Here is a 13,133-nt window from a genome sequence, read left to right as displayed (position 1 = left end):
CTTGCAATTAATTCCGACCGTAGATCTGCTAAAACCCATCGAACGGCGGAACTGAACCCTCGCACGGCTTAAGTGATCGCTCTTTAGCGCGCGATGAGGGTGGTTTTCCGGCCCAACCCTCATCCACGTGTCAAGATTTGTATGTGATCGCTGCCTGAAGTTCAAAACTGCCTTTCGTACAAAGGCGGTGCGATCGCACTTAAACCGCTTTGGAAGCGGTTTAGTGTTCCACCACTAAAAATGTTGAAAAGTTTCCTGCTGTCTTCTGTTCCCCTTCTCCTCCCGATTGAAAGAGATGACCCTGCGCTTGACTTCGGGCCTGAGCCTGGGAGAGATTCCCACAATAGCTGAGGCCGCCCTTGACTGATCTTCCTCAAAAGGCTTGTCAAACTCGGAAAGTGAAGCGTGCCAAAAACCGATCATTGTTATTTAGCTTCCTGAGTTTTGTTCTTATACACTTCTTTGTCCTCTTCCTCCTGGTTATGGCAGAGTTCTTTTAGGTTGCTCGGCAACATTGCAGGCCAATCCATCAAAAATCTGCTATCTATACATCTGACACCTTGGTTCGCCAGAATATCCGCCAGCTTGTTAGCATTTCGACGAACATGGATGAATCTAAGAGTGCGAAGTCCCTGAAGATGTCCCTGGATTTTCTGGAGAACCTGTATTAGCCTCCAATGTTTTGAGACTTTCTCTGGCCTTGTTCCATGACTGATTCTTTTGGTTGCATTGATGACTAACACTGAATCTGCTTCTATTATTACATTCTGGTGATTGTTCAGTTTCAGAAATTCCAAGCCTTGTTCCAATGCGATTAATCCCGCCATGTTGTTGGTGGCTTTTCCTAGATGACCGTAGAAGAGGGAGATGATGCTTCCGTCTTCATCCCTAAGAACCCCACCAAAGCTTGCCATGCCCGGGTTTCCCTTTGAAGCTCCGTCGATATTATACCTTAAAAAACTTACCGAGGGAGGATTCCAGAAATCTTTACCTGGTACCCTGATGTTTACTTTCCTGTCTATACCATGCGGTCTCAACCCCTGCATGCCTAACCGCCTAAGAATTGAAATCTCTGCTTCTCAGGGAAGATTTTTAGGGAGGTCCCTAACTGTAGTGCTGACTGTCTCCTTATTTAGTGTTGTGTTGTTGCTTTAAACAAAATTGAACATTTGGCAATGATTTGGCAATCTAGACATATATCTCTTAATAATAGAATACTACAACGAAAAGTTTCGTTGAACATAACAACTTGCTTCCGCACATTTAAAGCTTTACACAAGGAATATCGTACTTAAAAAACTATAAATCCAAAAATCATTGATATAAATTAAATTAAACTAGTTATGATCTTGTTTAGCAAATTTGTTCTTAATGCCTTTGTCTTGAATCTAAACAAGTTGTCAACTAGTTGCTATTTACAAATTAAACTACAAGAACTATTTTTCATTCAAAACCACTTGACTATATCGATTTTATGATACATTTTTTATTTGTATTTGACCATATGCTTTGAAACTTTGTTTTATATCTCATATTGCGTTATTGATTAAAATAAAAATTAACATTATTGCTAATTGCAATTCATCTGAGTTAACATTTGATTAAATTGTTTAAGCATGAACTACGAATATGTCCAATGATGCAAAAATTGAATTTGCCAATCTAAAATATTAGCAATAAAAGATTTTAGTGCAAGGTGCGAGTTCCACAAACAAACAAAAAAATCTACGTACATTGAACTTCCTCCGTACAAACAAAGCTTTTGTTCAATGAAATGTGGTTTTGTACATAACTTTTTGTGCATTCCACATAACTTTTACTCAATTGACTATTGATATGCATTATCTATAACTAAAGTATTAGCAATAATACTAGCAATAAAAGTGTTCGCGTAAAGTTTGTGCGGTCAAAACTATACGAAGGTGTCTTTTTTGTTCTGAAATTACTAGATGACCTACATTTTACTAAATTGAGTGTTGATATGCATTATTTTTAACTAAAATATTAGCTATAATATTAGTAGTTAGTGCAAAATGTACAAATCCGCACAAAAAGAACTTCCACAAGAGCCTAAACAAACAAATATTTGAAATATTTGAAAATAAGCATTATTTACACTTAAAAGTATTAGCAATAACTTCGCATATGTCTCTAAATATAGCATGTTCGAAGGAAGTTATGCAAACATTGTTGGTTGGAGCAATCAGTGCGGAACAAGCATGGGCTAAGAGAGGAATGTAGACAAATTGTGAACCTCACTTAATTAGCTGCAAAGACAAGGGCATATGCACTATTTATCACTAAAATATTAGCAACAATATTGTATAGGTCCAGTAGTTGCCTCGGTATTATTGTGAACAAAAAATATGCATTTTTTAATACTAAAATATTAGCAATAAAAACCTTTAGTGTGAAGTGCGGCATTCTGCACATTGAAAGCTTCCTCCACACAATAGACTTCTTATGCACTTTCGCACAAATGCCTTATTTGAAACATATTTAGAGATACGAACATAAGCATAAAGATATAGCATGTGCGGACAAAGCTTTGCAGACATCGTTTGTGGAGCATAGTCTAACACATAAATGTGGGCGAAATATGCACTCACAACCACACCCACATTCAATATTAATGCGATTTTGTACATAATCACTTAAATAACAGTAGTTATAACTAAAATATGTGCAATAATCTTTTTTTTTTCTTCAATGGAACAGGTAGCAATTTTCATTAATAAAAGCAAAGATACCCTATTTCTACATATCTTATTCATATATATACTCTTAACTTCTATTAGACTATATATATTCCAAAAAACTCCACAAAATTCTACTATTCGAAAAAACATAAGATTATGTATATAAAAAGCATCTTCTACCCACGTCTTCCAAGCTCGAGACCTTCTTGTGCCTCTTCAGTATGCCTACCCAGTTCCACAACCGAACCAACACCAAGATCTAGTTCATAGGTCGCAATGCCAACATTTACCTCAGTTAAGCGAGCAATGCCATCACAAATTCCAAAGACCTCCTTTAGAATACCCATGGTAGTTGTCTCCACCTGCAATTCGATGTTCTCCACCTTATGTCTTAGTTTCAACACTCTAGTATTTAGTTGTTCCATTGTTTTTTGGAGCACCTTTGTGTCCTTCCCTAGGCCAGATAATTGAGCAAACACAACAACCATATTATCATTGATCTCCTTGATTATTTCTTTAATGACCTGCTTACACGAGTTGTCAACAATTTCCCCAAGACTCCCATTGTGCCCAAACTCCTCAGTGTCATTGCCACTACCATTACTCACAGAAGCCATTTTTCTTGCTATTCTCCCCTGCACCAGAGAAATATGTTGGTTGATATGATTTAACCAGCAACTATAAATAAGCGCCTGATTCTTTCCAACATTCCTTCCCATCTTATCACACATAAATGCATTTCGATTCTACAACATTGCTAAGTCGCTTTCCTCCCTCTCCATCATCATCGGTTTCCACTTGAATCGACCCGTGATGGTAGACAACCTGTGCTCTCTCGGTCTTTTATTTATTAACCAAATGAATAACCTAGGGAAGAGAGCCCACTTGTTGTATGTCATGGCCACTTTTCTACCGAGCACCCACTTGTGCTTTAAATTCCAGCTACCGTTTCCTTCTCCTGAGACTCTCCATCGTATCCTTAGTATGTTGTCCTTCTTAAATTCCTGCATTTCCATATTAATTCCCGAGCTCCAGCTGTAATCCAAAAGGATTACGACAAATGAAATTTTTAAGGGATATGACATATATCACTATGTTGGTTTATAAGCAAGGAACCTTGATCTAATTCCACTCCAATATTGGCTTGTGCATCCGCCACTTTATTGTTAGCTCTTTTAACATGGAAGAATTTGAATTTTTCAATTTTTCTAAGGAGATACACAATCCTTATGTATAATGGAGAGGTCTCAGAATCAAAAAGGTCTTCACTTCTGGAAAGGCTCATACATTTTTGGATAACCACCATTGAATCCCCAACAATAATCAGATTCCTGATGCCCTTGGTGATGTAGATCTTCAATTCTTGCCAAAGAGAGAGCATTTAAACTTGATTGTTCTTGGCTTTCTCAAGGCCCCAACCGAACTTTATTTTAGATTTTTCTTCGAGGTTTAGAAGTACCCCTCCTGCTCCAGCCTCCCCTAAAATATGTGTAATAATATTAACAATTAGTACAAAGTGCATATATTCACCCGCACAAGAGGTTGAAGAAATAGATATTCGAAATATTTACAATTAAAATATTAGCAATAACTTTGCATATGTGAACGATTTACTAAAATAGTTACTTGCTCTGGTATAGTCTACCCATGCGTTAAGACATAAATGTGGGTGAAATGTGAACCCCACTTAATTAGTTGTAGAGACAAACAAATACATATTATTTATCATACATTGAAAGCTTCCTCCGCACAATGAACTTTCTTTGCACTTCCGCACAAATTAAAATAGTATTAATAAGATAAGGGGGTGGGGCGACGACAGGCTACACAAGTCGTTGTGCGAAGGTACTTTTACAAATTTCAAGATCATATATCGTATGAATGTTTACAAAGGACCGGGTATGGGCAAGAGATCAGGGAATATTGTCATATTTCATTGTGTGGAGCTTTACTGTGCGGATTACAAACTTTATGCGAAAGAACAGTTGCATAGGGATTTTGATTTTACAGCTATGTATCTTTACAGAATGATTAATATTGTTAGTCTCCATTGTGCATGGTGGTGCATAGGGTATTGTTCCAATGTTTTGATTTTCCCAGGCCATGCAACCTTGATTTGCCTTATCAGATATAATCAATTAAATAATAATCTAAGCATAGACAATGTTATTGAGAAAATATGCCTTATTTAATACTAAATAAAATATTAACAATAAAAAGCCTTTTGTGCTAAGTGAGGCAATCCACACATTGAAAGTTTCCTCCACACAATACAACTCATTTTCATTTCTGCACATATGCCTAATTATTTACAATTAAAATATTATCAATAATATAAGCATAAAGTATTCATTTTTAATACTAAACTATTGGCAATAAAAGCCTTTAATGTGAATGTAGGCTAAAAGGCTTTATGCAAACAGAATCACTTAAATAGCGATAGAGACAAAAACAACCATACAATGAAAGATATAAATCTTCTTCCACACAATGGAATTTTCAGTTGTTAACTTGGGAATGAGTTGCGCAAGGATGGTTATTCATGTGCGAAGGTTATGTGGAGAACAATTGCATGTGTGAAATTTGTGTGGGATGAGGAAAATGCAGAGGAGCCTTTTAATTGTAATGTGTTTTGATATTGGTTTTAATTCAGTTGGTTGAATGCAGAAGTGCATATAATGGAAGCTTGAGAGCTTAAACAACAAAATGACTAGTTGTGCGGACAAAGCTTTGTGGACCCGAAATAAGATGTTGCAAACTCGTTTTAGTTATTGATCCAGGTGGATGTTGGTGGCCACCCACCTATCCCATTTGGACCCCCACAACTGTCTCTTTCAGTCTTTTTAGTTTCCTTAATTGTAGCACAGTTTACTATTTTTAGCAGTTTTTCGGGTCCTGAACTTCCGGAGCCGTTTTGAGGCCCTAAACGACGTTTTTTTGGGAATCTGGGGCAACATGAGTCCATGGACTCGACTCATGTTGTCTCCCAAAGTGGTAGTACTCGGATAGATCTTTCTAACGAGCTATCATACACGTCAAACGGAGATCGTATGCCAAAGTTACGACCCCGGGAAATTGATGTACCAATTTACCCAAACGGGGCCCACAATTTGGCGTTTCATCTTCTAGGGTTAGGTTTTGGAATGTGAAGGGTTTTCCATTGTTTCTCAACAATAAATAGGCCTTCGAGCCTCATTGTAACACAGTTCGGAACAGTTCAGAGGCATGTAGCCGCCACATCTCTTCTCAGAGATAAGCTACCATCGCCCTAGCTGGTTTCTTCCCATTTCTGTTTGTAAGCATATTTCAGTATTTTACAGTAATGAAATGAAGTATTATTTCCGCTGCATATCTGTCTTTATGGTTATCGCATCTCTGTGTTTATGGTTATCTCTGTAATTTATTGCGTTCCTGTTTAAATCCGGATCAGTGGTATCAGAGCGGTCTGCTTTTTCTCTGTTTTTCTTTGCATGTCCCCAACGAGGTCGGGATATAAGGAGTTAGGGCTTGAACTGGTCGAACCTTTGCAAGACCAGCCTCGCAAATCCCGACGGCCTCCCATGGCGGATGAGAAGAAAGACGAGGGGGCAGGAGATCCTATCAAAATCTTGCTCGAAGAAGCGCTCGAGCGGCAAAGGAACGCGATGATGGATAGCTTTGCGCAAATCCTTCAGCGGCTACCCAGAGGCGACGCATCGACTTCCAACAGCGACTCTGGAAATGCCACACCCTTCAAGGTACAAGTTAATTTTGAAATCCCCATCTTCGAGGGTCAAATAGATGCAGATGCCGTAGATAAATGGTTAAATCTGCTAGATGGGTATTTTTCTGTTCACGAATTTTCAAGTCGGGAAAAGATTGTTTTTGCTCTTCTCAAAGCAGCCCCCCACGTCAAGGACTGGTGGGAAACCTACTGCGAGCAGAAGGATGAAAGTACAGGCTCACTATTTTCAGCCGCACCCACTTGGAATGACTTCCGGGATGCCATCAAGGAGCAGTACTACCCTGTCGGAAGCTATGAGGACAAATACATCAAATGGACCACACTGCGGCAGGGACGAGACCAAGGTGTGCCGGAGTTCACAAACATTTTTCATACCCTTCGCACACAGTTGGGTATCAAAGATTCTGAGCTGCATCTGGTACTCAAATATCGTGGCTGCCTACACAGATACATCCAGGAAGAGATGGTGTTCTTGAACATCTCCTCACTCGGCACGGCGTACCGATACGCTGTCAAAATCGAGCAAAAGTTCAAACAGAAGAAGCGAGACTTTGGATCTGCAAATCCGAAGCCCAAAGGACAAAGCCAAGGCGGGGTGACCCAAGATAACCCGTCGAAGCCACAAGAAAAGAACAACACCACGAAGCCGAAGAAGGACACAGGAAAGTGGTGTGAGTTCCACAAGAGTCCCACTCATAACACAAGTGAGTGTCAGACCAAGCAGTCGCTGGTGGCCGAATTGAAGGCTTCCGAATTAGATGCATGTTCTGACCCTGAGCCAGAACCCGACAAGGGGAATGGAAAAGGGAAGCAAATCATTGATGCGGATCCCAGTGCCACTGTTGCCACTGCCAAGATCAAGAAAAATGAGCCCGAAGATCCAGAGGAGGGGGAGCGTCTTTTCCACTCACAGATGTGGGTGAAGGGTTCACCGCTGCGATTCATTGTCGACAGTGGTAGCCAAAAGAACCTGGTTTCAGCAGAGGTCGTGAAGCGGTTGGGCCTACCGACTACACCACACCCACAGCCATACAGTATCGGGTGGCTTCATGAAGGACGAGATCTGAAAGTTCGTCAGCAGTGCCGCCTTCCCTACAGCATCAAGCCCTTCATAGACGAGGTATTGTGTGATGTTACACCTCTGGATGTTTGTGATGTATTATTAGGCCAGCCATACTTGTGGAGGTGACATGCTGTGTATGAGTCCAGGCCTCGTGCTGTCATTATTTCTTTGAATAATTCATTATACAGGATACCGGAGGTAGCCCCACCTACTGCCACATCTTTGATTACTACCAAGAAAGGCAGCAAGCTCATATCACAGACCAGGAAATTCATTTGTCTGGTTCACTCCCAAAGTAAGGGGAAGATCGTTGCTACATCCATGACCCCTGCAAAGGGTTCCTCCATGCAGCAGCAGCAGCAAAGGGATACGGTCATGACAAAACACAGGAACAACTTCTCCTCACCCACATGGGTACCACACAAGTTTCAGGTGGGCAACAAAGTCTGGTTGCATCGACAGAAAGAACGCCTTACCAGAACCCATCAGAAGCTCAGATCACTCCGACATGGTCCTTATAGCAGTACCAAGGCTATGGGGAACAATGCTTTGGAGCACATCATTCCTCCATTCCTTCGCCTGCACCAAATGTTCAATGTGGACCATCGTCGACCATGCTTCCCACCATCACTGGACACATCAGAGATTGCAGGACAAGTTCAGCAGATGGAGGAACTCAACGCAATGGGGACCATTGCTTCCTAAGGGGGGAGGAATGATCCAGGTGGATGTTGGTGGCCACCCACCTATCCCATTTGGACCCCCACAACTGTCTCTTTCAGTCTTTTTAGTTTCCTTAATTGTAGCACAGTTTACTATTTTTAGCAGTTTTTCGGGTCCTGAACTTCCGGAGCCGTTTTGAGGCCCTAAACGACGTTTTTTTGGGAATCTGGGGCAACATGAGTCCATGGACTCATGTTGTCTCCCAAAGTGGTAGTACTCGGATAGATCTTTCTAACGAGCTATCATACACGTCAAACGGAGATCGTATGCCAAAGTTACGACCCCGGGAAATTGATGTACCAATTTACCCAAACGAGGCCCACAATTTGGCGTTTCATCTTCTAGGGTTAGGTTTTGGAATGTGAAGGGTTTTCCATTGTTTCTCAACAATAAATAGGCCTTCGAGCCTCATTGTAACACAGTTCGGAACAGTTCAGAGGCATGTAGCCGCCACATCTCTTCTCAGAGATAAGCTACCATCGCCCTAGCTGGTTTCTTCCCATTTCTGTTTGTAAGCATATTTCAGTATTTTACAGTAATGAAATGAAGTATTATTTCCGCTGCATATCTGTCTTTATGGTTATCGCATCTCTGTGTTTATGGTTATCTCTGTAATTTATTGCGTTCCTGTTTAAATCCGGATCAGTTATGCGTTTGCGGAAATGGTAATAATTACATATAGAAAATGTGGAATAATAAAAATGAAATGTGACCCCTACATTAATGATTCACCTTTTTCGATTTTCGATTCGCATTTGCCAGTTTCTTAGCTGATGAACTTGTTTTGTAAGACTCATTGTGTGAACAAGTGCATATGCTCCGCACTGTTATCCTTTAATAATAAATAGTTTCATTTTAATTTATTTTAACTAAAACATATAATAATTATGAACAAAAGACAAAATGGTTACTAATTCTGCAAAAGAGGTTATGCGAAGGCGGAAATAACGAGAAAATGCAAGTGGGAAAAAAACACTCTCGAATAAGGATTTAATAACATGTATACGAGAAAACAGACGCGACAATAATGAAAAAAACTCTCGAATAAGGATTTAATAACATATATACGAGAAAAAGACTAGTTGTGCAGAGAAAGCTATCCAGAAACACATTGAAAGATTCCTCTGCACAATACAACTCATCCTCACTTTTGCACATATGCCTAATTATTTACAATTGAAATATTATCAATAATATAATCATAAAGTATTCATTTTTAATACTAAACTATTGGCAATAAAATCCTTTAATGCAAACGTAGGCTAAAAAGCTTTATGCAAAGAGAATCAATTAAATAGTGGTAGAGGCAAGGACAATTGTACAATTAAATCTTGAAAGCTTCTTCTGCACAATGGATTTTTTAATTATTATCTAGGGAAGGAGTTGTGCAGACATGATTATTCATGTGTGGAGAACAAATGCATGTGCGAAATTTTTCTGGAATGAGGAAAATGCAAAGAAGCCTTTTAATTGTAATGCCTTTTGATATTGGTTTTAATTCAACTGGTTGAATGCGGAAGTGCATACAATGGAATCTTAAGAGCTTAAATGACAAAACGACTAGTTTTACAGACAAAGATTTGTGGACCCAAAATAAGATGTTGTAAGGCCATTTTCATTATCCATATGTGGAAACAGTAATAACGACATATAGCAAATGTGGAATAATAAAAATGAAATGTGAATCTCGCATTAACGATTCACCTTTGTCAATTTTTGGTTCACATTTGCTAGTTTCTTAGCTAATGAACTTGTTTTGTAAGGATTGACATATAGCAAATGCGGAATAATAAAAATGAAATGTGAATCCTGCATTAACAATTCACCTTTGCCGATTTCCGGTTCACATTTGTCAGTTTCTTAGTTGATGAACTTGTTTTGTAAGGCTCATTGTGTGGACAAGTGCATATGTTCCACATTGTTATCCTTTAGCAATAAATAGTTTCATTTTAATTTATTTTAGCTAAAATAGATAATAATTATGAACAAAAGACAAAACGATTACTAATTGTTCTAAAAAACTGTGTGGAAACGATAGTAACAAAAAAATGCAAGTACGAAAAACACTCTCGAATAAGGATTTAATAATGTATATACGAGAAAACGACTAGTTGTGTGGAGAAAGTTATGCAGAAACGAAAGAAATACAAAATAAACACTCCCTTGATCAATTAATTAGCAGTATAGGTAGGGACTATGCTGCATCGCAACTATTCATCTTGTTATTATTATTATTATTATTATTATTATTTAAGTTAAATATTTGTTTAACTTTGAAAATTAGATATCTTTTTATATTATTAAAACAACTATTTTTAAAATATTTGATTTGACCATAACTTGAATATCATGTTGCACCCTTTACACAATATAATGCGACGGAAAAATTGTAGGGCCGAAATTTCGCTAATTTGCAATTTTTTGGACATTTTTCTAAAGAAAATATTCGCCCATTTGGTTAAAAATTTTCCTATTTTTTGCATATATATGATTAAATGAATACTGTTTGCTAGAAATTTATCAATTTTAATAGTGAATTACATGTTTTTATATTGAATATCCCCCTGCATTCTATATGTCTGACTGTTCAAACCAAAATAGTCGCCTATAATACTATAAATAGGCATAATATTTGAATCCTTAAAAAATTCTCTACGCCATGTGGATAACTACCTTACATATTTTATCCCATAATTCCTAGATATTGTTGAGATATTCACGCATGATTATTAAATATTTGTATAGTGATTTTTCTATTTTTAGGCTTTGCAAAAAAGCTATCCAAAATTAAAAACTTTAAAAATACTTCATACTCAGGTAATAACATATTGTAAATGTGTAGACATCTTAATTTATTAGTTCCTTCCAAAGTAAGACTATAAGTTTGATTTCATATTAACAATTATTAATTTAGCATTTTTTTTAAAGAAAAGGGTAGCATTTTGTATTTCAAAACTAAAAATGGGTCAAGTCCCTTACATTCAAATTTTGCTCTACTTCAAATATTTCCAAATTGATTTTAGAAAATATCCTATTGTTACCCAAATTATTTTCTACTATTATGCATAAAAAACTTATACTACAACATCACCAAAAAATCTCACAAAGTTTCACAAAACAACATATCATATAGTGTGTGTATATATATATATATATATAAATAGATCTATCTACTTGGTGCCTTCCATTTTTTCCATAGAGCAGTCCTCCTGGGCCGAATCTTCGAGGCGACCTAAAGTAATCTTCCTTTCTAGCTCGAACTGCTCCTATCCTTCCTCCCAGTTGTCTGAAGTCTAGCTGGTGGCATTTCTCTGATCCCGAAAACCTCCTTTAACACACCTATTGTCGCATATTCCACCTTGACCTCTATGCTATTGACCTTGAAGTGTAGGTTAATCAGTTTGGTATTCAAATGCTCCATTGTATTCTGTAGTAGCTCCAAGTCTTTATCAATGCTCGAGAGGTGGTTCATCACTATCGCAAGATAGTCATTTACCTCCTATACTACATGTTTCCCTAGTTGTTCAACCATGGTCTCAATCTCTCTTGTGGGTTGGATTCTTTGTTCCTCTGCATTATCTCCACTGCCATTGATGTTGGAAGAAGCCATTTTAAGCGATATCTTCCCCTGAACACGAATGACTCTTAGAGTTAACTGATTCATCCATCACCTTAATATTATGCTCATATCCTTGTTGAGTGATGCGCCCATCCTTTTGCATTGAACGATCTTTCCTGGTTGTTGATCAAACTCAACACGAACCGCCATATCTTCCACTACCAATTTGCTAATTGATTGAACTGCTACCACTCTTCACAACTAGGGTGAAGTACCAATCCTGCCTTCCCCAATCCTGGAATCTAATACTAATCTCATTGTCTTCCACTCAGCCTTCGTCATGGCCTTTAATACCTTGTTTTTCCATCTGTAATCGGTACATCCCAGCTCCCTGCTCCGACTCCCAAGAGTGTCCTACCACACCTCGAAACAATACATAGGTTGGTCTATTATGTCTCTTTTAGTGCTCCATTTATTCCTATTGTCATGTCTCTTATATGATATTTCATGGAACATGACATATTTGGGTGTTAGTTTAATCTAAGGTCAAAACCCCTTGTTCTAAATTCATGCCTATATTGGCGTAATTATCTACCTCTTGGTTATTTTCTTGTTTCACATAGAAAATATTATAATATTCGAGTTGATTTAGGAGAATCCCTATCTGGAGGAACATAGGGGAGAGTTCAGAGTCTACTTGTTGCTTGATCTTGGAACATCTTTGAATGATGACCATTGAATCTTCAACAATATTTATTTGTTATATACCTTTAGTTAGAGCTATCTTGAGACCTTGCCAGAGCGATAAGGCTTCAACTTGATTATTTGTTGCATTCCCCAAGCCCCATGCATATGTTGTTTCAATTATTCCATAGGGGTTATAGATCACCCCTCTCGCTCCTGCCTCCCCCAACTGTTAATTTAGCATTAACTAATGCAATTTATTGTGTTTTATGTATTTTTTTCTAGAGCCTAATTTCCAACATGAGTGGCAGGAACTATGCTACCTTGCAACACTTGTTTTAAATGAATTGTTAATTTTACATTCAATGCATTTTCATATAATCAGAATTTAACCTCATCCTCTTCGGTGTTCCCTTCCCGCGATCTGAGGGTATGCTATTTTTAGTTTTTATAAGATATTTTCGCATGAAAATTTCATTTCTAAAGTAATTTCATTGTAAAAGTGATTATCATTTGTTTTATAAAAGTGGGTCACTTCATTTAGTAATCTATTTGTAAAAGTGAGCTTATAGGCAAAGTTATCGAGGGAAAATATTTTTTAAATTTTTTTTTATCAACATCCAATCACCATCTGGGGCAACTTTTACCTACTGCATGGCTTTTCATTATCGTTAATTCCTT

The sequence above is a fragment of the Pinus tabuliformis genome, chromosome 7 (genome assembly GCF_031772625.1).
Source record: "Pinus tabuliformis cultivar Carrire ecotype Pingquan chromosome 7, CPIR1, whole genome shotgun sequence".
Lineage (NCBI taxonomy): Eukaryota > Viridiplantae > Streptophyta > Pinopsida > Pinales > Pinaceae > Pinus > Pinus tabuliformis.
The sequence above is the reverse complement of the archived record's forward strand: the minus strand, read 5'-3'. Positions refer to the sequence as shown.